Source organism: Lynx canadensis, chromosome A1, assembly GCF_007474595.2.
Source record: "Lynx canadensis isolate LIC74 chromosome A1, mLynCan4.pri.v2, whole genome shotgun sequence".
Lineage (NCBI taxonomy): Eukaryota > Metazoa > Chordata > Mammalia > Carnivora > Felidae > Lynx > Lynx canadensis.
Genome location: NC_044303.2, coordinates 158,986,901 through 159,009,640, shown reverse-complemented (window position 1 = coordinate 159,009,640; position 22,740 = coordinate 158,986,901). Strand labels below are relative to the sequence as shown.

At 41.1% G+C, this 22,740-nt stretch overlaps 1 pseudogene; it reads right to left on the bottom strand.

Annotated features, from left to right (window-relative positions):
- The window catches only part of LOC115519468, a 113,442-nt pseudogene extending 93,688 nt beyond the window's left edge, over nucleotides 1-19,754 (bottom strand).
- Between the last annotated feature and the right edge of the window lie 2,986 nt (nucleotides 19,755-22,740).

The window sequence follows — 22,740 nt, the reverse complement described above, 5'->3', positions numbered from 1 at the left end:
TGCTTTTGGAGGTTTTCCAGACTTTTTCCTGTGGTTGATTTCAAGTTTTATAGCATTGTAGTCTGAAAGTGTGCATAGTATGATCTCAATTCTTTTATACTTATGAAGGGTTGTTTTGTGACTCCGTATGTGATCTATCTTGGAAAATGTTCCATGTGCACTAGAGAAGAGAGTATATTCTGTTGCTTTGGGATGCAGAGTACTAAATATGTCTGTCAAGTCCATCTGATACAATGTATCACTCAGGGCCCTTGTCTTTATTGATTCTGTGTCTAGATGATCTATCCATTTTTGTAAGTGGAGTATTAAAGTCCCTTGCAATTACCACATTCTTATCAATAAGGTTACTTACTTTTGTGATTAATTGCTTTATATATTTGGGGGCTCTGGTATTCGGCACATAGACATTTATAACTTTTAGCTCTTCCTGATGGATAGATCCTGTAATTATTACATAATGCCCTTCTTCATCTCTTGTTACAGCCTTCAATTTAAAGTCTAGTTTGTCTGATATAAGTATGCCTACTCCAGCTTTCTTTTGACTTCCAGTAGCATGATAGATAGTTCTCCATCCCCTCACTTTCAATCTGAAGGTGTCCTTAGGCCTAAAATGAGTCTTTTGTAGACAGAAAATAGATGGGTCTTGTTTTTTTATCCATTCTGATACCCTATGTCTTTTGGTTGGAACATTTGGTCCATTTACATTCAGTGTTATTATTGAAAGATACAGGTTTAGAGTCATTGTGATGTCTGTAGGTTTCGTGCTTGTAGTGATGTCTCTGGTACTTTGTGGTCCTTGCAACATTTCACTCACAGAGTTCCCCTTAGGATCTCTTGTAAGGCTGGTTTAGTGGTGATGAATTCCTTCAGTTTTTGTTTGTTTGGGAAAAACTTTATCTCTCCTTCTATTCTGAATGACAGACTTGCTGGATAAAAGATTCTTGGCTACATATTTTTTCTGTTCATCACATTCAAGATTTCCTGCCACTCCTTTCTAGCCTGCCAAGTTTCAGTAGATAGGTCTGTCACTAGTCTTATTGGTCTCCCTTTATATGTTAGAGCGTGTTTATCCCTAGCTGCTTTCTGAATTCTCTCTTTATCCTTGTGTTTTGCCAGTTTCACTATGATATGTCGTGCAGAAGATCAATTCAAGTTACACCTGAAGGAAGTTCTCTGTGCCTCCTGGATTTCAATGCCTGTTTCCTTCCCCAGATCAGGGAAGTTCTCAGCTATGATTTGTTCAAGTACACCTTCAGCTGCTTTCTCTCTCTCTTCTTCTGGAATTCCTATGATATGGATATTGTTCCGTTTGATTGCATCACGTAGTTCTATTAATTCTCCCCTCATACGCCTGGCTTTTTTTATCTTTTCCTCAGCTTCCTCTTTTTCCATAATTTTATCTTCTAATTCACCTATTCTCTCCTCTGCCTCTTCAATCCATGCTATGGCTGCCTCCATTTTATTTTACACCTCATTTATAGCATTTTTTAGTGCCTCATGACTATTTTTAGTCTCTAGGTCTCTGTAGCAATAGATTCTCTGCTGTCCTCTATGCTTTTTTCAAGCCCAGAAATTAATTTTATAACTATTATTCTAAATTCTTGTTCAGTTATATTGCTTAAATTGTTTTTGATCATTAGCTGTCACTACTTCCTGGAGTTTCTTTTTTTTTTTTTTTTTTTTTTTTTATTTATTTTTTTTTTTTTTATCTGAAGTTTATTGACAAATTGGTTTCCATACAACACCCAGTGCTCATCCCAAAAGGTGCCCTCCTCAATACCCATCACCCACCCGCCCCTCCCTCCCACCCCCCATCAACCCTCAGTTTGTTCTCAGTTTTTAACAGTCTCTTATGCTTTGGCTCTCTCCCACTCTAACGTCCTTTTTTTTTTTTTTTTTCCTTCCCCTCCCCCATGGGTTCCTGTTAAGTTTCTCAGGATCCACATAAGAGTGAAACCATATGGTATCTGTCTTTCTCTGTATGGCTTATTTCACTTAGCATCACACTCTCCAGTTCCATCCACGTTGCTACAAAAGGCCATATTTCATTTTTTCTCATTGCCACGTAGTATTCCATTGTGTATATAAACCACAATTTCTTTATCCATTCATCAGTTGATGGACATTTAGGCTCTTTCCATAATTTGGCTATTGTTGAGAGTGCTGCTATGAACATTGGGGTACAAGTGCCCCTATGCATCAGTACTCCTGTATCCCTTGGGTAGATTCCTAGCAGTGCTATTGCTGGGTCATAGGGTAGGTCTATTTTTAATTTTCTGAGGAACCTCCACACTGCTTTCCAGAGCGGCTGCACCAATTTGCATTCCCACCAACAGTGCAAGAGGGTTCCCGTTTCTCCACATCCTCTCCAGCATCTATAGTCTCCTGATTTGTTCATTTTGGCCACTCTGACTGGCGTGAGGTGATACCTGAGTGTGGTTTTGATTTGTATTTCCCTGATAAGGAGCGACGCTGAACATCTTTTCATGTGCCTGTTGGCCATCTGGATGTCTTCTTTAGAGAAGTGTCTATTCATGTTTTCTGCCCATTTCTTCACTGGGTTATTTGTTTTTCGGGTGTGGAGTTTGGTGAGCTCTTTATAGATTTTAGATACTAGCCCTTTGTCCGATATGTCATTTGCAAATATCTTTTCCCATTCCGTTGGTTGCCTTTTAGTTTTGTTGGTTGTTTCCTTTGCTGTGCAGAAGCTTTTTATCTTCATAAGGTCCCAGTAATTCACTTTTGCTTTTAATTCCCTTGCCTTTGGGGATGTGTCGAGTAAGAGATTGCTACGGCTGAGGTCAGAGAGGTCTTTTCCTGCTTTCTCCTCTAAGGTTCTGATGGTTTCCTGTCTCACATTTAGGTCCTTTATCCATTTTGAGTTTATTTTTGTAAATGGTGTGAGAAAGTGGTCTAGTTTCAACCTTCTGCATGTTGCTGTCCAGTTCTCCCAGCACCATTTGTTAAAGAGGCTGTCTTTTTTCCATTGGATGTTCTTTCCTGCTTTGTCAAAGATGAGTTGGCCATATGTTTGTGGGTCTAGTTCTGGGGTTTCTATTCTATTCCATTGGTCTGTGTGTCTGTTTTTGTGCCAATACCATGCTGTCTTGATGATGACAGCTTTGTAGTAGAGGCTAAAGTCTGGGATTGTGATGCCTCCTGCTTTGGTCTTCTTCTTCAAAATTCCTTTGGCTATTCGGGGCCTTTTGTGGTTCCATATGAATTTTAGGATTGCTTGTTCTAGTTTCGAGAAGAATGCTGGTGCAATTTTGATTGGGATTGCATTGAATGTGTAGATAGCTTTGGGTAGTATTGACATTTTGACAATATTTATTTTTCCAATCCATGAGCAGGGAATGTCTTTCCATTTCTTTAAATCTTCTTCAATTGCCTTCATAAGCTTTCTATAGTTTTCAGCATACAGATCCTTTACATCTTTGGTTAGATTTATTCCTAGGTATTTTATGCTTCTTGGTGCAATTGTAAATGGGATCAGTTTCTTTATTTGTCTTTCTGTGGCTTCATTGTTAGTGTATAAGAATGCAACTGATTTCTGGACATTGATTTTGTATCCTGCAACTTTGCTGAATTCATGTATCAGTTCTAGCAGACTTTTGGTGGAGTCTATCGGATTTTCCATGTATAATATCATGTCATCTGCAAAAAGCGAAAGCTTGACTTCATCTTTGCCAATTTTGATGCCTTTGATTTCCTTTTGTTGTCTGATTGCTGATGCTAGAACTTCCAGCACTATGTTAAACAACAACGGTGAGAGTGGGCATCCCTGTCGTGTTCCTGATCTCAGGGAAAAAGCTCTCAGTTTTTCCCCGTTGAGGATGATGTTAGCTGTGGGCTTTTCATAAATGGCTTTTATGATCTTTAAGTATGTTCCTTCTATCCCGACTTTCTCAAGGGTTTTTATTAAGAAAGGGTGCTGGATTTTGTCAAAGGCCTTTTCTGCATCGATTGACAGGATCATATGGTTCTTCTCTTTTTTTTTGTTAATGTGATGTATCACGTTGATTGATTTGCGAATGTTGAACCAGCCCTGCATCCCAGGAATGAATCCCACTTGATCATGGTGAATAATTCTTTTTATATGCTGTTGAATTCGATTTGCTAGTATCTTATTGAGAATTTTTGCATCCATATTCATCAGGGATATTGGCCTGTAGTTCTCTTTTTTTACTGGGTCTCTGTCTGGTTTAGGAATCAAAGTAATACTGGCTTCATAGAATGAGTCTGGAAGTTTTCCTTCCCTTTCTATTTCTTGGAATAGCTTGAGAAGGATAGGTATTATCTCTGCTTTAAACGTCTGGTAGAACTCCCCTGGGAAGCCATCTGGTCCTGGACTCTTATTTGTTGGGAGATTTTTGATAACCGATTCAATTTCTTCGCTGGTTATGGGTCTGTTCAAGCTTTCTCTTTCCTCCTGATTGAGTTTTGGAAGAGTGTGGGTGTTTAGGAATTTGTCCATTTCTTCCAGGTTGTCCAATTTGTTGGCATATAATTTTTCATAGTATTCCCTGATAATTGTTTGTATCTCTGAGGGATTGGTTGTCATAATTCCATTTTCATTCATGATTTTATCTATTTGGGTCATCTCCCTTTTCTTTTTGAGAAGCCTGGCTAGCGGTTTGTCAATTTTGTTTATTTTTTCAAAAAACCAACTCTTGGTTTCGTTGATCTGCTCTACAGTTTTTTTAGATTCTATATTGTTTATTTCTGCTCTGATCTTTATTATTTCTCTTCTTCTGCTGGGTTTAGGCTGCCTTTGCTGTTCTGCTTCTATTTCCTTTAGGTGTGCTGTTAGATTTTGTATTTGGGATTTTTCTTGTTTCTTGAGATAGGCCTGAATTGCAATGTATTTTCCTCTCAGGACTGCCTTCGCTGCGTCCCAAAGCGTTTGGATTGTTGTATTTTCATTTTCGTTTGTTTCCATATATTTTTTGATTTCTTCTCTAATTGCCTGGTTGACCCACTCATTCGTTAGTAGGGTGTTCTTTAACCTCCATGCTTTTGGAGGTTTTCCAGACTTTTTCCTGTGGTTGATTTCAAGCTTCATAGCATTGTGGTCTGAAAGTATGCATGGTATAATTTCAATTCTTGTAAACTTATGAAGGGCTGTTTTGTGACCCAGTATATGATCTATCTTGGAGAATGTTCCATGTGCACTCGAGAAGAAAGTATATTCTGTTGCTTTGGGATGCAGAGTTCTAAATATATCTGTCAAGTCCATCTGATCCAGTGTCTCATTCAGGGCCCTTGTTTCTTTATTGACTGTGTGTCTAGATGATCTATCCATTTCTGTAAGTGGGGTGTTAAAGTCCCCTGCAATTACCACATTCTTATCAATAAGGTTGCTTCTGTTTATGAGTAATTGTTTTATATATTTGGGGGCTCCGGAATTCGGCGCATAGACATTTATAATTGTTAGCTCTTCCTGATGGATAGACCCTGTAACTATTATATAATGTCCTTCTTCATCTCTTGTTACAGCCTTTAATTTAAAGTCTAGTTTGTCTGATATAAGTATGGCTACTCCAGCTTTCTTCTGGCTTCCAGTAGCATGATAAATAGTTCTCCATCCCCTCACTCTGAATCTAAAGGTGTCCTCAGGTCTAAAATGAGTCTCTTGTAGACAGCAAATAGATGGGTCTTGTTTTTTTATCCATTCTGATACCCTATGTCTTTTGGTTGGCGCATTTAATCCGTTTACATTCAGTGTTATTATAGAAAGATACGGGTTTAGAGTCATTGTGATGTCTGTATGTTTTATGCTTGTAGTGATGTCTCTGGTACTTTGTCTCACAGGGTCCCCCTTAGGATCTCTTGTAGGGCTGGTTTAGTGGTGACAAATTCCTTCAGTTTTTGTTTGTTTGGGAAGACCTTTATCTCTCCTTCTATTCTAAATGACAGACTTGCTGGATAAAGGATTCTCGGCTGCATATTTTTGCTATCTAGCACCCTGAAAATCTCGTGCCAATTCTTTCTGGCCTGCCAAGTTTCAAAAGAGAGATCAGTCACGAGTCTTATAGGTCTCCCTTTATATGTGAGGGCACGTTTACCCCTTGCTGCTTTCAGAATTTTCTCTTTATCCTTGTATTTTGCCAGTTTCACTATGATATGTCGTGCAGAAGATCGATTCAAGTTACGTCTGAAGGGAGTTCTCTGTGCCTCTTGGATTTCAATGCCTTTTTCCTTCCCCAGTTCAGGGAAGTTCTCAGCTATAATTTCTTCAAGTACCCCTTCAGCACCTTTCCCTCTCTCTTCCTCCTCTGGGATACCAATTATGCGTATATTATTTCTTTTTAGTGTATCACTTAGTTCTCTAATTTTCCCCTCATACTCCTGGATTTTTTTATCTCTCTTTTTCTCAGCTTCCTCTTTTTCCATAACTTTATCTTCTAGTTCACCTATTCTCTCCTCTGCCTCTTCCATCCGAGCCGTGGTGGTTTGCATTTTGTTTTCCATTTCCTTTAAAGCGTTTTTCAGCTCCTCGTGACTGTTCCTTAGTCCCCTGATGTCTGTAGCAAGAGATTCTCTGCTGTCCTGTATGCTGTTTTCCAGCCCAGCGATTAATTTTATGACTATTATTCTAAATTCACTTTCTGTTATATTATTTAAATCCTTTTTGATCAGCTCATTAGCTGTTGTTATTTCCTGGAGATTCTTCTGAGGGGAATTCTTCCGCTTGGTCATTTTGGATAGTCCCTGGTGTGGTGAGGGCCTGCAGGGCACTTCCCCTGTGCTGTGGTGTATAACTGGAGTTGGTGGGCGGGGCCGCAGTCCGACCTGATGTCTGCCCCCAGCCCACCGCTGGGGCCACAGTCAGACTGGTGTGTGCCTTCTCTTCCCCTCTCCTAGGGGCGGGATTCACTGTGGGGTGGCGTGGCCCGTCTGGGCTACTTGCACACTGCCAGGCTTGTGATGCTGGGGATCTGGCGTATTAGCTGGGGTGGGAAGGCAAGGTGCACGGCGGGAGGGGGGGCAGGCTTAGCTCGCTTCTCCTTAGGTGATCCACTTCAGGAGGGGCCCTGTGGCAGCCGGAGGGAGTCAAATCGCTGCCGGAGGTTTGGCTCCGCAGAAGCACAGAGTTGGGTGTTCGCGCGGAGCGAGCAATTTCCCTGGCCGGAGCCGGTTCCCTTTGGGATTTTGGCTGGGGGATGGGCGGGGGAGATGGCGCTGGCTAGCGCCTTTGTTCCCCGCCAAACTGAGCTCTGTCGTCCGGGGGCTCCGCAGCTCACCCTCCCTTTGTCCTCCAGCCTTCCCGCTTTCCGAGCAGAGCTGTTAACTTATGACCTCCCAGACGCTAAGTCGCGCTTGCTAAGTCGCGCTTGCTGTCTGAACACAGTCCGTCAGGCCCCTCCGCTTTTGCAAGCCGGACTCGGGGGCTCTGCTTGGCCGGCGAGCCGCCCCTCCGCCCCGGCTCCCTCCCGCCAGTCCGTGGAGCGCGCACCGCCTCGCCGCCCTTCCTACCCTCTTCCGTGGGCCTCTCGTCTGCACTTGGGTCCGGTGACTCTGTTCTGCTAATCCTCTGGCGGTTTTCTGGGTTATTTAGGCAGGTGTAGGTGGAATCTAAGTGATCAGCAGGACGCGCGGTGAGCCCAGCGTCCTCCTACGCCGCCATCTTCCCAGAATCCTCCTGGAGTTTCTTTTGAGGAGAATTCTTCCATTTCATCATTTTGGCTAGTTTTCTGTCCCTTATGTGTTTTAAAAGCTTGTGTGCTCTGCACCTGCAAACACTGTCATATTAAAGGAGGGTCATACACTTTCCAGGGCCTGGCCCTTCAGGAGCTCTTTTTCGGGGATTGTTACTTGCTCTCTGTTGTTGTGACTTTGGGTAATAAAATAACCCTACTCGTAGTAATATTTTGTACCCTCCACCAGGTGTGCTTTGATTTGTTCCTTGGAGTAGCCCACAGGGGCTCAGTCACAGGACTGAGCTTGTACAACAAGTTGCAAACCTCAGGACAGATCAACACACATCATGTTAGCAAACAGCGAGAAGTTGGTGGACTTGTCAGGTTGTCCCGCCAGCTCCAAGTGGTCCTGACACCTCCCATCTCCTTTCATTATGAAAAACCCTCAACAAACTGGATATATAAGGACAAACTTCAACATAATAAAGGGCACATATAACACACTCACATTATACTCAACAATGAAAGGTTAAAAGCTTTTCCTTTAAGATCAGAAACAATACAAAGGTGTCCTCTCTCAGCACTCTTATTCAATACAGTACTGCATGTCCTAGCTAGAGCAATCAGGCAAGCTAAATATCTGAAAAAGAAATTTTTAAAAAATTCCATTTGTAATAGTATCAAAAGAAATAAAATGCTTAGGAGAAAATTTAACCAAAGTGAAAGATTTGTAAACTGAAAACTATAAAATTGTGATGAAAGTACAAACAAACTGAAGCAGACACAAACAAATGGAAAGATACCCATTATCTTAATATTATTAGAATGTCCATACCATGCAAAACCATCTATAGTTTCAACACAATCCTTACCAAAATTTTGATATCATTTTCCCAGAAATAGAAAAAAATTTCCTAAAATTTGTATGGAACCACAAAAGATCCCAAGTAGCCGAAGCAATCCTAAAAAAGGAGAACAAAAAGAGAGCAAAAAAGGAGAATTACACTTCCTGATTTCAAACTATATTATAAAGCTATAGTAATTCAAACAGTATAGTGCTGGCACAAAAATAGACACATCAATGAAACAGAATCAAGAGCCGAGAAATAAACCCCTGCATAATCAGTCAGCTAATAATTGACAAGGAAGCCAAGAATGCTCAATGGGGAAAGGATAGTCTCTTTAATAAATCATGCTGGGAAAACTGGATGATCACATGCAGAAAAATGAATTTGGGCCCCCATCTTACACCACTCACAAAAATTAAATTAAAGAAATAGATTAAATAGATTAAAGACTTAAGCATAAGCATAAGACTGGAAACCATAAAACCCCCAGAAGAAAACATAGGGAAAAAGCTCATTGATTGGGTCTTGTCAATGATTTTTTGCATATGACACCAAAAGCACAACAACAAAAGCAAAAATCGATAAGCAGGGCTACATCAAAATAAAAAGCTCCTGCAGAACAAAAGATATTACTAAAATGAAAAGGCAAGGTACAGAATGGAGAAAATATTTGCAATACATGTATATGATAAGTGGTTAATATCCAAAATATATAAAGAACTCATTCAACTCAACAACAAAAACAGCAACAACAAAACTTGATTCAAAAATGAGCAGAGGGACTGAAAGAAGGCATACAGATGGCCAACAGGTACATGAAAAGATGCTCACATCACTAATCATCAAGGAAGTGCAGATCAAAATCACGAGATATCACCTCATAGATGTTAGAATGGCTGATATCTTAAAGCCAAGTGTTGATGAGGATATGAAAAAAAAGGGAACCCTTGTGCACTGTTGGTGGGAATATAAATTAGTACAGCCACTAGAGAAAACAGTATAAAATTTCCTTAAAATATTAAATATAGAACTACTATACAATCCAGCATTCCCACCTCTGGGTATATATCCAAAGAAAATGAAAACAGGATATTGGAAAGATATCTGCACTCTATGTGTATTTCAGCATTATTAACAATAGCCAAGATATGGAAACAATCTAAGTATCTGTCAATGGATGAATGGCTAAAAAAGTTGTGGCATATACACATAATGGAATATTCAGCCATGAGGAAGAAGGAAAGGCCATTTGTGATCATATGGATGGACTTCAAGGGCAGTATGTTAAATGAGATAAGTCAGAGAGAAAGACAAATACTGTATGATATCACTTATATGTGGAATCTAAAAAAAAACCAAAAAAGAACCTGTAGATACAGAGGGTAGAATGGCGGTTACCAGGGGCTGGGGATGTAGAAACTGGGTACATGCTGGCCAACATACACAAATTTGTAGCTCCAAGATGAATAAGTTCTAGGGATCTAGTACACAGCATAATGATTATAGTTGGCATTACCATATTAGATACTTGAAAGTTGCTAAGAGACTACTAATCTTAAATGTTCTTACCACAAAAATAAAAGAAATGATAATTACATGACATGATGGAGGTGTTAGCTAGTGGTACCATGGCAATATGCAATCTGTAAGTGTATCAAATCATCATGTTGTACATCTTAAACCTACACAAATTTATATGTTAATTATATCTCCACAGTGAAGAAGACCTATCAATTAAAGGCTTGACTCTGTAATAGAAAATAGGAAGTAATTGGGGTTAGATACTACAAAACACAGCAGAGATGGTGTCTACATTTTCAGTGGTTCTGTTCTTTTTGTGCTTAGTAGAAACTGTTTACTTTTTTTTTTAAATGTTTACTTTTGTACAAATGCCAGGAGAATAGCAGGTTTAAAATTTTAAATAATTTATAAGATGAGTGTGGTTCATTTCTATAGGCCTAACCTATCACTCTAGCTTTTTTTTTTAATTTTTGAAAAATGTTTATTTAGTTTTGAGAGAGAGAGAGAGAGAGAGAGAGAGAGATCACAAGTGGGGAGAAGGACAGAGTAAAAGGAGAGAGAGCTTCCCAAGCACATTCCATGCTGTCAGCTCAGAGCCCTCTGCAGGGCTAGAACTCATGAACCACGAGGTTATGACCTGAGCTGAAATCAAGAGGCTTAACTGAGTGAGTCATTCAGGTGCCCCTAATAGCTTTAAATAGGTTAGTCTGTGAATTAAAAAGTCTTACTTGGAAAATGATTATGAAACCTAATAAATTTGACTTTAAATTGGCCCAGTAGGAAAAATAATGGTCACTGTCTCAGGACTCACTACTCTTCTATTATACTCATGGGGTTTCAGCCCATACATGGGTCTCTGTGTTCTTCAAATCAGCATTTGGGAACTTTTTTTTTTTTCAGGGAGGTGAGTGGCATGCCATGGGTAGAAGTCAGGGGAAAGGTGAAGTGGAGGGGAAAAGTAAAATGGGAACTACTATTACTACTTTAAGATTAAAAGCACCCAATTCCAGAAAACGTTTTTGTATTTTTACTTCATAAACAGAGGGAAATATTTCAGTGTTATTTTTAACTTCTTACTCAAGTGTCTTCCACCTCCAACTGACTTAAAAAGGGAGATATAAGGGAGATAAAAGACCATGTGTCCCTTGTGGTCATGAATTAAAGGGCTCGCTAGAACTTCTCCAAGGGTCTGCACTTTTATCCACCTCTACCCTCCTCTGCCTGTGCTGGACTAAACCCACGCCAGAACACAGGGAATATGTGTTTGGAAAGATGTGAACTGGAGCTGGCGTTACAAGGTGGGTCTCAGATCCCAGAATTGTTAATATAATACTAAATGTTAACGTTGTAGCACTATTTGTTAATTCCATCCATCCCCTCCCTTCTCAATACTGCCTCATAAATACCATGGGTATTTGAGTGTGGTAAAAAAAAAAAAAAAAAAAAAAAGCAGGGATTATTTTTATAGCTACACTCTGCACCAATAAATATATCTAATAAACATTTCTATAACCAGTTTCTTTCATCGTCAGGGAATAGTTTTCCTTACAGTTAGAGAATCTGACCCATCTCTAATGTCCAATTAATCTTAAAATGAGGGTAAAAAATGAAGGGGACATGGTGAGGTGGGAGGTCCTTCTGGAGAAGAAAAACCCCACCTTCAAGGCAGGGGTCAAAAATTCAGATACTTTGAAGGGTCCAGTGGGTAATAGGAATACAGTATATGAATGTACCGCAGTAAAATGGTTAGGAAATGATGTGCTGGCCAACTAGAGAATGCATAGCCAATTCACACATGTTTAAAACAAACAAACAAACAAACAAACAAACAAACAAAACAAAACACCAGTGTGGCTGAACCAAGAGGCTACTTTCATGCCACCAATATACCCATTGGGGATCATTCTTTTTAAAAAGTTTTAGGGGCACCTGGGTGGCTCAGTCGATTAAGTATCCTACTCTTGATTTTGGCTCAGGTCATGATGTCATAGTTTGTGAGTTCAAGCCCTGTGTCAGGCCCTGCATGGACGGTGCAGGAGCCTGCTTGGGATTCTCTCTCCCTCTCTCTCTGTTTCCCCTTGGCTTGTCCCCTTTCTCTCAAAATAAATAAATAAGCTTAAAAAAAAAAAAGTCCTATGTAAAAGGGATTTAAAAAATAGGGTTTATTTGACTAGGTTGAAGATCCCTGAGTTTCACTTATTTCTTTTTGTTTTTCCTAACTAGATATTAAAAATAGATAAAGCTGGGGCGCCTGGGTGGCTTGGTTGGTTAAGCGTCCGACTTCGGCTCAGGTCATGATCTCACGGTCCGTGAGTTCGAGCCCTGCGTGGGACTCTGTGCTGACAGCTCAGAGCCTGGAGCCTGTTTCAGATTCTGTGTCTCCCTCTCTCTCTGCCCCTCCCCTGTTCATGCTCTGTCTCTCTCTGTCTCAAAAATAAAACGTTAAAAAAAAAAATTAAAAAAAAAAAAGGAAAAAATAGATAAAGCTGAGAGAAAGGCCATCCCTGTGAATAAACAGGAATAATTAACAACTTATCTGAAGCTTCCCAAAGTTCTCCCCGCCCAAATTTTCTTTCCCACTGGTTTGCCACAGAGCCTACAACTGCACTGGCAACTGTCATCAGGCTGGAAGCAAAGGCCTGGAGGGAGTGGGCAGAGCAGGGGAGGAGGTCACTTTCCCACAGTAGCTTCCAGAAGACACCTGTGAGTTCCGTAGATACTTAGCTGTCATGTAGCCAACAGCCTCCAGCAAAGTCATGAGAAAAGTGAAAAAGTGTCAGGTTTTTATGTAGACAATGCATTTCAAAAGAAATTAAAATCTCTGGTCAGCCAGGAACACTGGCAGCTTTGGAGCACAAAAGGTAGGAGGCCAGGGAATGAAGGAGAGCCAGGCACCTGGTGACAGGGAATGAGGGACACATCAAATATCTGAACTAATGTTATTGAGTGTCTATTCGATGCCATTTACTTTGGTGCTGGGGACACAAAGAGAAACAAGCTATGAATCCATCCATCAGGTAGGACAGAAATGTAGCTAGTTACAAGATTTTTATCAACTCCATGACTCAAGTTTTTTCATATTTAAACATCTCCAAAATTAATGGCATCTCACAATTTTTTTGGCAGTAGTTTGTTTTTTGTTTTGTTTTGTTTTGTTTTACCCCTTCTACAGTGGTACTTAAAATAATTGTGTTTGTTACAACAGAAGAAAGAGAGCAAACAGATTAGGACATGTTACTATTGAACGGGAAGAACACTAGAGTTAAAATGTATTGTATAGATTATAGTGAACTGCTGAAAGCTTTGGATCAGGGGAGTAACATGTGAAATCTCTGTATCCATTCTTTCTCTTGCTTGATCCTTCTCCTCTTATTCAATAACCTTTTGGAGCACATTCTATGGGTCATGTTCTCTGTTACATCCCAAGGATTCAATGGTGAAAAAGGGACATAGCCATTAATCAACTGGGTCTAATTGACATTTATAGAATACTTCATCTAATGGTAGCAGGGCACATATTCTCCAGCTCACATGGAACATTTGCCAAGACAGACCACAGTCTGGACCATAAAACATGGTTTACCAAATTTAAAAGAATAAATATCATATAAATATCATATAAAGTATGCTTTCAGACTACAATGGGATTGAACTAAAAGTTGATAATAGAAAGATAGCCAGAAATCCTAAAGTATCTGAAGACCAAATAACACACTTCTAAATAACACATAGGTCAAAGAAGATACCTCAAAAGAAATTAAAATGGAGGGGAGCCTGGGTGGCTCAGTCAGTTAAGCATCTGATTTTGGCTCAGGTCATGATCTCATGGTTTGTGAGTTTGAGCCCTGTGTAGGGCTCTGTGCTGACAGCTCAGAGCCTGGAGCCTGCTTTGGATTCCGTGTCTCTCTCTCACTCTCTGCCCCTTCCCCATTCACACTCTGTCCCTCTTGGTCTCTTAAAAATGAATAAATGTTTAAAAAAAATTTTTTTAAAGAAATTAAGGAGGTGCCTGGGGGGCTCAATTGGGTAAGTGTCCAACTCTTGATTTCTGCTCAAGTCATGACCTCACAGGTCGTAAATTTGAGCCCCACATTGGGCTTCGTGCTGGCAGTGTGGAGCCTGCTTGGGATTCTCTATCTCTCTTTCTCTCTCTGCCCCTCCCCTGCTTGCTCTTGCTCTTTTTCTAAAATAAATAAATCAACTTATTAAAAAAATCTTAAAAATAAAAAAAAAGAAATTAAAAGGTATTTTGAACTGAATGAAAATGAAAATATAACCTATCAAAATTTGTGGGATCCAGTGAAAGCTATGCTTAGGTAAAAAGGAGACAGAGGTTCTGGCCTCATGGAACTTATTAGCTAGCTGAGGAGACTGACCAAAGACCAAGAAAGCAAAAAATTTTTAAAAGGAGTAGAGGCACCTGGGTGGCTCAATTGGTTAAGTGTCCGGCTTCAGCTCAGGTCATGATCTCATGGCTCATGGGTTCAGGTCCAGCGTCAGGCTCTGTGCGGACAGCTTGGAGCCTGGAGCCTGCTTCAGATTCTCTGTTTCCCTCTCATCTGCCCCTCCCCTGCTCATGCTCTATCTCTCTCTCAAAAATAAGTAAATATTAAAAACATTAAAAAGGAGTAAAAAATTGTGATTATAGCTGTGTTAAATAATAAAGGATGTGCGACTACCTTTTGTTAAGGGAGTCAGAAAAGGTAGTGTTTAATTTGAAATCTCATGGTTGCCAGGAGGGAAAAGTTTTCCAGGGTAAGAGAGTAGCATGTGTGAAGCAGAAAACTGCTCAGCATGTTTGTAGAAAGAAGATTAGCATGGTAGAAACCTAGCAAAGAGAAGAGATATAGAAGAAAATAAAAGATATTAGAGAAGAGGTATAATGATTTGGAAAGTTGGGATTTGATCACTGAGACTCTTAGACCTTCGGATGTGTCAAGAGAAGCCATTAAGGTGTTTTAAGCAGGAAATTAGGAATCAATTTACATATGGGGACAAAACTTCTAGGTGAGTAGAAGAGATATTTGGGTCCTGGTTCAGGCCTGACCAAGAACTACAGCAGAGGCAGACACCTGGGCACCAAAACAGCCTGCCATTAGAATGTCTGAGGAATCTAATTTCTGAGGTAATTTGTGTTGTCAAGTGACTTTGACTAAATATTTGAACATCAGGCTTTGGGTATGAATACAGCATATTAATTCTTAAATTCACTCTAGCAGGATGATAAGATTGTATCTGCAATTACATAGCCATGATGGGCAGTAGTACAGAAGATTCTGGCCCATTGATCTTTCCTATTTAGAACTTAAAACAGGTTTGGGCAGGAGAAAAATTTGGTACCACATTCTGCTTTAAGCTCAGCTTGACTGCACTCAACACCCCTCTGAATCTCCACTTCAACTGTTCAGGCAAGGGAAACCAGCCCAGATGTCCATTTTAGTAACTCCAGCCATGGTCCTATTTCTTCAGAAAGAAAGAGACTTAATAGGGGAACACTGATTATTTCTGAGCCAGATTTTGGACTCCAGAATTGGAGAACCCTTCCACAGATTCCCAAAGAGCTGGCTGTGAAGTAAAGAGTTGCTCAGCACCCACCGAATCAGTCTATTAATATACTGTAGGAGCACATGGTAAGAAACTAACTTGGATAGGATACCAAAGCCACAGGAAGACTAGATATGGTACTGCTCAGAGTTAGAAGCAAAACAAATCCAAGACAGCCAGTAACAGAAGTGCTAGGGACTTGTGGGAAAGCCAAGACAGTCAATAATAGAAGTGCCAAAGACTTGTGAGAAAAATGGAAATTTTATTGTAGATGACACTCAGAAAGAACCCTCAGTGATTGAGCTATATTCACAGTGTTTGATTGCTTTAGTTGGGTGCTGGGTCAAAGATGTGTCATATATCTCTTAAATATTTCATAGTATTTTTTTTTCTTTAAAAAGTGGGAACTTACTCCTAGCAATGACAGAGCTAAGTAATTAATTACTTGATAGGGTACAGGGTGATCTTGGGAAATCAGAGACAGACCAGACAGTGGAACTCCTCTGGTTTCTCAAAGGGTTAGATATGGTTGGCACCTATGCCCTCTTGCCCTCTCAGAGAGATAAAGCAGAGACACCTGAGAATTGGATGAATAAGAGTAGGTTAGGAGAAGCAGGGGCTAGGGAGATTCAGGTGGCTAGAATAGCATGTAGTAAGGTCGTGAGGCTGGAAGAACAGTGCACTAGAAAAACTAGAAGGCTAGTGTAGCTGAAGTGCAGAGGGGAAGGTGGGAAATGAGGCTCTTGAGGTATGGGTGGAGGAAAGGACAACAGACTTTAGGGAGTCTCATCTAACAGGCGTAAAAAGAAACAGGGAAAGGCCCTAGCTACTCACAGAGCAGCCATTCTCTGGCTTTCCTCCTTAATGTGGGCTATGTCCTAGTTTGACTGGGTGAGTTAATGTGGGGTGGTTCATGAGAGAAGGGCCCCGAGAATAGGTGACATTACTGGAGATTCAAATTGGAAGGCAGACCCCTCTCTATTTGTAGTCTCACCTGGTGCAGGTAAAGTTCCTCTGAGGCTTACTACCCTCAGACAATAATGGGTCTGGGCCTAATGGCCTACATGAGATGGAGCCAATGCCAAGAAGGACTATTTCCAAGGGAATTGTCTCTAGGAAGTGGGTCTGCTAGAGTGAGAAATTCACCTGTGCCTACATTCACCTGCCTGCCTTGGGAGTTCAGGACTCTTGTCCTCCACAAGCAGGTGTCAATTTTTTAAAAGAGTTCCTGTCCAGGGTAAGATGCTTCAGAATAGAAACTTGAGTTCCATCCTCTTGGAGGAAGTTAGAAGGGGTGGGATTTTTCTCTCTGAATATGCAGATTTACTGATGGAAGATAGTAAAAGAAAAGTAATTAAAGTATTAATTTGTGTGTTTTTCTCCCCATATTGTTTAGTCCTCTATCTCAAGTAGATAACTGAGATAGTTTAATTTCCCTGTTGCAGGGTCATTTGTATACCCTAAGGCAGAACTTGCTTGAAAGCAACATCTAAGTTGATAAAATCTGAACATTTTGGTGAATCAGCTGGGGGCAGAGGAAAGGGAAAATAGCAAGAGAGGTTTTTAAATTCCCAGCCTAGGTTAAGTTGAAGGTATGTACATTCCAAAGATAGAAGGAACACATGTACCACTAGCTGACAGTGTTCCTGCAGAGATCTCAAGATCTCAAGATCTCAGATCCTTTAGGAAGGATAGACCCTAGGGCCGAAGCTCTCTCTGAACTGCCTGGAGGCAGCAGATCCCCTGGACTGGAAGCTGAGGGAGCATCTCCATGATAACCAGTAGGAACCTAAGACTGGGCTGCTTACGACCCTGGGATATTTTGACAGTGCTTAAGACCTTGGGACAATGGTTGTGCTCTGGGGAAGTGTGGAATGAAGGCAGTAATAATTGAGATCAGATATCCCAACAATCTGCTGGGACGGAATCTTAGAATAGAATTTGTTACCTTAAATAAAATTTTAAAATGTGTTGCTTTTTGCACACTTGAGTGAGAGGCTAAGATTCGAATCCATTTTGTCCATTTTGCCTGCTTTGTGGAATGCCTTATAAGGAGGGGAATTTGGAGGCTGTTGTAGTATCTAGGCAAGAAATAGTGTGACCCTGGATTAGGGTAATGGGATTGGACGTTAGGAAAAGTGGAAAGGTAACAAGTGGTGTCAAGCTTTTTTGGTACCCGTGATGGATAGACTCCTAAGGTGGCCCCCAGACCCCTGCCTCCTGGTAGCCATGTCCCTGTGTGACCCCCGACCTGAGAGTATGAGCAAGACCTGCCACTTGCTTCTAACTAAAAGGTGATGGGATGTAAATGGTTATGTGATTGTGTTATTTAAGAGTGTAAAGCTCACTTTGACTCAGTTGCTCCCTCCTTAGCTGGCTTTGAGAAGGCAGACAGCCATGCTGGGGGACCCCACACGGTAAAGAACTGCAGGTAGTCTCTGGGAGATGAGGGCAGACTTCAGTCAACAGCTCCAAGAAACTGATGTGCTCAGTCCTATAAACTAATGGAACTGAATTCTACCAACAATGAAGTGAGCTTGGAAGGGGATCCTTCCTTAGTCAAGCCTTGGATGAGACCACAGTCCTGGATGTCGTCTTAATCGCTGCCTGTGAGACCCCCAGCAAAGGACTCAGATAGGTTGCACCTGTACTCCAGACCCACAGAAACAGGGAGGCAATAAATGTGTGTTGTTTCTGGGGGCTAAAGTTGTTACATAGCATAGTAGAGCAAAATAGCATGTTCTTAAGGGCATCCATCTCTTTCCACTCACAGGCATAATAAAGTCCTATATAAGAAATCATTATGTCTATTGACACACTTTCTCAACTTGTTTTTCTGGCTGAATCTAGTTATAGCCTCTCTGCTTGAGAGCCAGTGTTTGGATTTCTGCTGGTTCTAGTTGAAATGGTACCTTCTCTTCGCTTTATTTAGGATTCTGACCCCAACTTTTCACTGGACAATCTTTCTGATTCTGCTTCCCTCCTCATCCACTCCCTGTACCTGTCCTCCTCTCCTCTCCCCCATCATAGTAGTTGTTCTCGTAATCCCTTTCTTGACAACTCTGGCTTCCTGGTTTAGATTTCTGGGCCCCATGCTTGTCTAGGATAGTGGTTTATACAGATGACAGTATAGGAACCAGATTGAAGAAGAGGAAGTTAGAAGTTAAAGCACTAGTTAACAGGATATTTACAAAAGCACAGGTGAGAGGACTGGAGGCAACAGGAATGAAGAGGAAGAGAAAGATTCAAGACACCTTTTACAAGTAATATTGACAGGCCCTGGTAAGGTTGAGGGGTAAATGGACAAAGGCCCTAGATGCTAATGTATGAATGGCTCATAGGTTGGGTGACTAGACTGAGGGTAAGATCATAACCACACTTGGAAGCATCCACCCCTCACTGATCCCTTTTAAACGAAGATGTTACGTAAGTAACCCTACACTAGGAGAGATTTGAAAAGCACAGAATCTGAAATAGGCTCCCGGCTCTGAGCTGTCAGCACAGAACCCAATGCGGGGCTCGAACCCATGAACCGCGAGATCATGCCCTGAGCCAAAGTCGGACGCTTAACCGACTGAGCCACCCAGGTGCCCCTCACCGATCCCTTTTAAACTAAGATGTTACATAAGTAAACCTACACTAGGAGAGATGTGAAAAGCAGAAGCACGTAATCTCTAGAATTCATCTTGGGTCCACCACTAACCTGGCTCCTCTCACTTCCTAGCCATATATCCCACAAGTTACTTACCTTACAGAGCCTCAGTTTTATTGATGGGAATGAAAATGGAACATACCCTAGAGTGTTGTTGTTAGAATTAAATGACACACTTCATAGTGCTTAACACACAGGAAATGTTCAAAATATGCCAGTTTTTATTACTGAGATGTGCTCCTTTTCAACACTCATGCTTTTACCAGGTTCAGATTTCCTACTACTTTGAGATCTCTTTTCCAAACGATATGTTTCATCTCCTAATTTTCACAGAGCTCCTAGTTTTGACTTTTTCTTGCTTTGACTTTGGTACTCATCTAGGTATAGGACATGACTGCCAGTACCTGGTGACAGATAAGGAACCCCTCTGCCCCTTTCTTCACCTTGTGTTTCAGCTGGGTCCATGGGACTAAAGGGCCAGGCCTGCTTTTCTTCTCGATCTGCCCACAGAGAAGTCTGTACAGGACTCTTGCAAGGCTTTTGCATGACTCCCAATTTTAAATACATTTGAGTATATACTTTCTCCTGGAAAATGGAGTAAAATGAATTTTAAAAATTTGTGACCCCTTCAAGATCCTTAATGAAGTTTTAGAAATGCAACTTATTTTTTTTAATGTTTATTTATTTATTTTGAGAGTAAGAGAGGGGCAGAGAGAGAGAGCGCGAGAGAATCCCAAGCAGGTGCTGCACTGCCAGCACAGAGCCCGACATGGGGCTCGATCCCACGAACTGTAAGATCATGACCTGAGCTGAAATCAAGAGTCAGACACTTAACTAACTGAGTTACCCAGGTGCCCTGTTTGTTGTTTTGAGATTTTTATCACTTCAGAAATTGACTGCACCTGTGATGATGAATGGAGACCAACAGGATTGGATTGGGGTATGGATTCTGCATGGTTGGATAGGTCCATTCAAGGGTCAAGTGGCTCCTTCTCTGGCATTAGTTCATTATAATTCTAATTCACACCTCAGTGAAATTACCAACTATTCAAGTTCTAGACATTCAAGTCACCCCCAAATAGTCAAAACTTTTAATATTAAATCCATAGCTAATGAAAGTCTATATGTTCAGTTTTTTGGTGATGTCATGGAAGGCAACGATATCATCACAAAATATTAGAATATTGTGCTGAATGCACACAGTGTTTATAAAAAGGTGGATGTCAATACTCAGAACTCATCCCTTATTTATTTATAATTTTTTTAAGTTTATTTATTTATTCTTAAGAGACAGAGACAGAGAGAACAAGCAGGGGAGGGGCAGAGAGAGAGGGAGAGAGAGAATCCCAAGCAGGCTCCTCACTGTCAGCACAGAGCCCAATGCTCCGTGAGACAGTGAGATAGTGACCTGAGGTGAAACCAAGAGTTGGACTCTTAACTGACTGAATCACCCAGGTGCCCCCATCCCTAATTGAAACCATTTTTGAGAGTGATTATTTCATATGCTGTATTTCTTTTTTTTATGTTTATTTATTTATTTTTGAGAGAGAGAGAGTACGAGCAGGGGAGGGGCAGAGAGAGAGGGAGACTCAGAATCTGAAGCAGGCTCCATGCTGTCAGCGCAGAGCCTGACATGGGGCTCGAACTCACAAACTGTGAGATCATGACCTGAGCTGAAATCAGATGCTTAACTGATTGAGCCACCCAGGTGCCCCTCATATGCCATATTTCTAAATGCTGATCTGATCTGGTCTTGTAGTATCTGAAAAGAGAGATTCTGGGGCAGGTTTTCAGACATTCAAACTTACAGTATAACCGAGCTTTGAGGAAGCTTAAAGGCAAGTAACACGTGTTATTGGTAGGAAAAGTTTTGATTCCCTTTTTTCCCCTCTCTCTGTCACATATACACACTCCAAAACTTACAAAGCCTGTGTCATGGAGCCATAGGCTCTCCTCCCTTCCTGGGGTCACAGTACTTTTCCTTTGGCTGCTTCCCATTGCCAGGGAAATTTCCGGGGCTCTCCAGAGTACACAGCAAGCAATTGTAAAGACTGGGTGATTGTGCTGTCCCAGCTTTATCAATGAGTCTTTGAAAAAATGGAGTTGTTCTTAGAGGATGCTTATCTGAAATTGAGTGACATTATCAAAATTACTTACATCAAGTTGGTTGATTAGAAATGTAGTTCAGGTTTAGGCTTCATTGGAATTTGGATTAATCAACTTCAAACAATGTATGGGAAGCAAAGAAAAAAAAAAAAAAATCTCACGTTTCCCACGGGACACAAAAGACACTACGCTACCTTCCTTCAAGTGAGTAGTGGAGTTAGTGGGTTATAAAATTGAGACTATGATTTGTTTGCTGTCTTAAAATTGCATGCAGCTGATACCCAATTCAACCAACCTTAATCCAAAACGGCTGCTTTATTGGAAAGATGTGGGATGGCCCACAAAACTGAAGAACTAGCCTCAGGAAGGAGGTAGTTTCATGCCAAGAGGGTGAAATCAGAAAATCTGCACAACAAAGGAATCTCTCAAACTCTGCCTCTAATTTCTTCTTTCCCTCTTTTGTGTGGGTTTCATATTCATAGGCAATGCCCCACAGTGGGAATTTGGCCAGGAACTCTAAGGCCATATTCTTACAGCATTGGGCTCACAAAGAAAAAGGGAAAAAAAGAGGCTTCTCGGCTAGCATCAGCCAGAATAATGCTGGGCAAAGCCTCTGAATGTCCTGGCTTTTGTCATGTGCTAATCCTTGTGAGACAGGGAAACTATAGGACTCCATGAAGAACTGCTGTTTTTGCTCCTTTTCCTGCTTTTCTTCCTGCACCCCCACCTTACATATGCCTTATAGTAAGTACAGTGTATCTCCTCCTTGTAAGGGTCAAGGAGTTAATGATTTTTTTTTTTTTTTTTGGAGTCTTCCAGCACAATAGATAGCATCTAAGGAGTGACTAGGTGAGGTCATCATTTATGTTTTCCAGACACCTTGACGCCAAGACCCTTGGCTCCAGGGGGTAAATGATTCGTGTAGGACACTTGAGCACTTGCAACCTTGTTTTGACCAGTTCCTAGGTGCCTGAGAGGACACCTACACCAGACCACAATTCTCAATAAAAACCCTAGACCTCAAGCAAAGACGAGACTCACTCTTCTTTCCTTTCTGAATCTTCAAAATGCTCTGTCTGTATCTATACCCTCTCCATATCCTCAGTAAACTCTGCTCTCACTTCCTCCTGGCTTGCATTTGATTTCTATTCTGCATGAAGACAAGGACTCTGTTGGCTCGTCCTGTGGGATGCCCTCTGGGTTCTCAGACCCAGCCAGCCTCGGTCACTTGGACCAGTCACTGTGGCCAGAGAATGGGGTTGCTATGTTCATCCTAGACTAAGACGGAGTCATGTGACTATGAATTTACCAGAAGGAGGAAAAGAATGGGTGCTGAACAGACAAAAGTGGGAAAGAAAAGCCCCTAGAGACATTTCAAAGGTAGCAAAGTGTAATACTTGATGCTTGGCAAAGTGTTTGTCACAGA